Source organism: Micropterus dolomieu, linkage group LG10 (genome assembly GCF_021292245.1).
Source record: "Micropterus dolomieu isolate WLL.071019.BEF.003 ecotype Adirondacks linkage group LG10, ASM2129224v1, whole genome shotgun sequence".
Taxonomy (NCBI): Eukaryota; Metazoa; Chordata; class Actinopteri; order Centrarchiformes; family Centrarchidae; genus Micropterus; species Micropterus dolomieu.
The window spans coordinates 29,803,667-29,808,702 of NC_060159.1; positions in this window are offsets into that span (position 1 = coordinate 29,803,667).

Below are 5,036 nucleotides of genomic sequence, written 5' to 3' on the forward strand. Positions count from 1 at the left end.
TACCTCACTTACCTGCTCCACCACGGCACTCCCTCCGTAAACCTCTTGTCTCTGGCACTCAGGACCAAGCATCCGACCTGAGGTGATAGAGCCTTTTTCATTGCTGCCCCTTTTCATGTATTATTGACTGTTGTGTGTTGTGAGTACCATGAAAAGCTACCTATGCATAAAATGTATTATTAATCCTTGTTTAAACCAAGTTACACCGTTAGACTGTTAATTTCAGCCATGACATTTCACATGGATGCCAATAATTAAATCACAATTAACAAACTGAGGCTTAGCAACAACGCCCAAATCCATACTGAGCTGAGATTTTGTCCATTTCTAAAATTGTGTGCAGTGCTGCAGTGCTTGTGTAACTTACACATACCTCTCTCATCTCTCTCTGAGGAAAGCTCTCAACGTGGGTCTATTAGTACCTCATTATAAGAATAGCTCTGGAACATAACCAACAACCTCTTGGTTCAATTTGAACTAAAGACCAGTTCATGCTTCATAAGGAACAGATTGGGACACAGTGCACGAGTTACAATGCTGTCATTGTGGTGCTGGAACCTGGGCAGGATAAAAGTGCCTCTGTCCAGGTTTGACTAAACAGGTTTTATGTATGTGATCATAATGAGGACAACAAGAAACATGAACACCAAGGCACAGAGATCAGTGTCATCTTGCCTAGACTGGGTCCAGACATAGACTCATCCAAAACGGACTTATATTCCAAGAGTGAGCTGATTTAAACAGCTGACTACTGCTAGTGACACAAGCAACAGAATTTCAGCCTTGATGTATCTTATCAAATGTTGCTTTGGAGTCACAGTTGACTACAGTTAATTCTTTAGGTTTTTATATGCACAAGCTTTGGCTTTCAATCTAAGAACCAGATATTATAACACAGTTGCTAATCTTCTGCACTCAATTCGGAGAGTTTCATGCCCAGTCCTTACGGCTTCCTGTTGTCCTCCTTTTAGATGTGGGAGAGTATCAAGCTTAATAGCCACACCTAAATACCAATATTATACTTAGACTGGCCTTTTGCCAATAATGTAAAACATTTAATTTCTGTATGCTTTAAAGACTCTGCTAGGGATTTAAAGATGTAAGACCAATCTGCCAAAAATTATAACAATTCCTGTCAGGCACTGTCCTGGCTAGGTTTCTAAAAAATAATAATAAACATGTTTTTGAGCCATTTTAACTCTAGGTAGGGTAAAGCCAATTTTAAGCTTGGCAGTGGGCCAGCTTTAACTGTGCTTTACTTCTTGGCAAAGAGCAAACTTCTTGTGTACACATTTACACTGTCACACTGAATGACTAATGAGCCTCCATCCTCCATAAATAAACAATGAAAACAAATAGGGAGAGAGGCAAATCTAACAGCTCAGAAGATCTTACAGTCCAATTACAGCTTGTTCCAAATCACTACACAGACACTTTCTATAGATTTGGGTAAGGTTTCAGATTCTTTAGACAAAGTGTGCCGCATCAAGGACCACGGCCCGCATTCATCAAGCATTTCAGAATCACTCGTACAAATCATGCACATAAAGTCTGACTAGGACTAAAAATACTCAAAGAGACTAGAGAGTTATTTATGAAGCTTCCTCTTACTAAGGAGTAGAAGTTTTCCCTTGAGAGTGAATGACATCACTGTGATGAGCAAAATGAAATTAAAGATGATATCTTGTATTTGTAGTTACGCTGTGGATTCAAGACATTCAAAAGACTGACTTGTTGTTTTGATACAAAAAAAAAAACACATATGGAAAATAACATTTCATGTGGCAGCACATTCTCACATTTGAGAGCCTAGAAGCTTCAAATATTTGGTATGTTTGCTTGAAAAGATTTAACCATAAGATGCAGTATGCTCACTTGTTTTTATTAACATTACTTCTATTACATCTGTACTCTTAACACGCATAGAGTTGTGCTGATCCTCACGGTGGACTTTTTGTGATGTGAAAAATTCCCATCTTATTTTCGTGCAAACAGTATAGTCAAATTCATATCATGGCTCATCTCTCTACCATTGTGACATCTATACCGGTTATATTTCCCACCCCCTACATACACACACCTGAACACCCACCCACCCACTCACTCACTCAGTAAGGACCATAATCAGTCGAGTGGCAGGCAGTAATAAAGCTGTCACGCAGGGAAGACGTTTCTGCCACATCCCGCTACCTTACACAAGAAGCACAGAGGCAGAAATGTAGCAATCATAACATCACAGGCAAACTTGAGGGTGTATTTATCTGAACCACCAGCAGAGGTCTTACAGTGAAAACCAAGCCCCCTCTCACCCAGAGGAGGAAGAGGAATGCCTGCATTGGTTCGTGAATAGCAGCACAAAGGTGGGAAGGCTGCATTTATCCATGAGCAAGTAGTGTTGATATTTAAACCAGACTCTTGACTTCCAGAGACATCCATCTCTACTGCTGCAGAAACTTATTGCAGAGGGCTGACAGCTGATTAGACTGATGGATCACTATGTGGCGCAATCATTAATACAGGTACGAAACTAAAAAGCAGGCGGCACAGGGCTGATATGCAGTATGAGAGGAGGGACAGACTGATTTCATTGCACTTACTCCTGAAAGGTAACCTATGGAGTTTTTAACCACCAGTGGCAACGCAGAGGGATGTTTTGATAAGAACATTCATCTATTGTTTGTATCCTGCGGTCTGCCATTATGTATGCCAGGACGCACATGCACAAGCATGGGGTGAAATTACACAATACATTAATGTTGTGTTATCATCATGACTTGTGGTCCCTTTTACATTTTCATGTTGGTAATTCCTCCCTTTGTATGATTTAAATAAAGTAAAAGTAAAGAGACTTTTCTGCAGACTGCAAAGTGCATTGACAGGTGATGGTTGTGTTGTAAAAGGTAAAAATGCTTTTTAAAAGAGGAAAGACAAAGAAGCCAATGTAAACAATACAGGATTCAAAATATTTAAAGGAAATACTTTGACAAGGAGGGCAAGATGGTAATATGTTGATTCTGCTACCGGAAAAAAAAAAAAAAAAAAACGCAGGCTACCTAGGATTCTGGCAAACATCTGAAGTGAGAGTTTAGGGTAAGGCTATGTACGTTAACAAGCCATGCTTTTTTCTTCAGCTATCTGTAAATCACCTCACCTCAAACAGACATCTAGAACTCTGGAAAGCAGGAAGCAAGCAGTTCTTTAAGACACGAACTTAGATCAAGGGATGCACATTTTTCAGTTTGTTTTTTCCAGGGTTTTGTGTTGGCTAGACAAACAGCTCGTGCTCATGTACTTAAGGAACAACAAATTAATTTTTTTAAAGTTTTTTTTGCGACTCTGACCTCACTGTGGCACATTCTTCCTATGGTAACTCCAGTGATGCCATTCACAGCACGTATACATTATTCAATGACAGACTTGGCACGGAGTTCAAATATTTGTTAAGGCGGGGACAGCCAGATCCGAGGACAAAGCGTGGGAGAGGACTCTAACAGCAGAAGAGTTGAGCGGTAAATGCAGTGCTTTATCCAATCACTGCCACTGTCTATGCATCCCTCCCTGTCCCCAGAAAGAGAACCAAATCCAGAGCAAGAAACTCACCATGCATACTATACACTAGACACTAGGATGTATATTTATTTTCAAATAAGTTTGATATATCTCTTCTCACTGTCTAATCTGATGGGTTTGATAGCTCTAATACACCTCAGAGAACTAGGTGCTATTTGAAGCAGTCGTGATGACCTGGGTACTATTTATATCATTCAAGTGTCCCATCTAGCAGCAGAATTTACTGTGCACTCAAGTCATGATGGGCCTCGCACTAAACTGCATGCACACAGACGTACAAGAGGCTCGATAAGTGGTTGTAAAAAGCAAGTTCACTTTAGATTGATGTTTGTTGGGAATAACTATGGAAGTCCTTCACACAGCTATGATATTACATAAGGACTTTTTAGATGAATGGTTGCTACAAGTGCCACCACTGGAGATGAGAAAATGAGCCTACCGGTGTATCTAATCTCTCTTAGAAGTGAAAAGTGATTAGAGATAAGGTAAAGGTTATCACATCTACCTATGGGGCAGCCACCCACTTATTCCCAATTATTAACACTCACTATGGTTCCCGTGAGCAATAAAACATCTGAGGCTCACATCTAAGGAGCCAAAAACATTTGTTCTGTCACTGAGCTCACACACAGAGACAGAATTATGAGAGTATTAAAAACATAGAGAATAGTCATAGAAAGAAACAATGTCCTGCTGATACATTATGTCTCGCCTGAACGACATGTGATTGGGAGAATCAATTGTGGGACAAGCAAGGTCTGCTGTGGGAACGGTTCAGCTGACACTGTTGCCAGGAGAAAGAAAGGAAGGAATAAGCCAAAGCCACAGGACCAGGAGGGTATGATATTAATCCCTCCACTGCTGCTGCTAAATTGAAAACTTGGCAGCAACCTGTACATCAGTTTAGTGCTACCCCTGCTATTCAGTTCTCTGGAAGAGTGTGAAAAGAAGAGACACTGCAAAATATTAGCGGACCCTTTCATGAAGGTGTTAAAACAGAGGCTTGTATTCTCTTTCTGCGTAGCAGTTGAAGAACAAAAAAAATGGAGAGTAATGACTGCCTGTCTGATGTGGATAAATACAAATTCAGAGGCTGAATTTGTAACAGTTTGTTTCAGGAAAACACTTCGCTGTTGCAAGGCCCTCTGTGGACATTTTAACATGATGCTCCAAGAGCTCACAGCTGTAGAACATTTGAGCAGAGTGACGGCTTCCAAAAGCTCCCAAATCATCCCAGACCATCTGGAAAACAACTGGGCCGTGCAATGTCCACTGGACTTTGGTAGACAAGAGAAACAATGGGAGAAGGACAAAGATAGAGGGAGTAGGTGCACGCTTTGCCATGGCATGATATGGGAGCTGTACCATTTTAAGAGCTTAAAAGATATCCATCCTAGATCACAGAACAGATATCATAGAACCAAAGCAAAGGGATTTCATTAACAAACATGCACTGATCAGCTCTT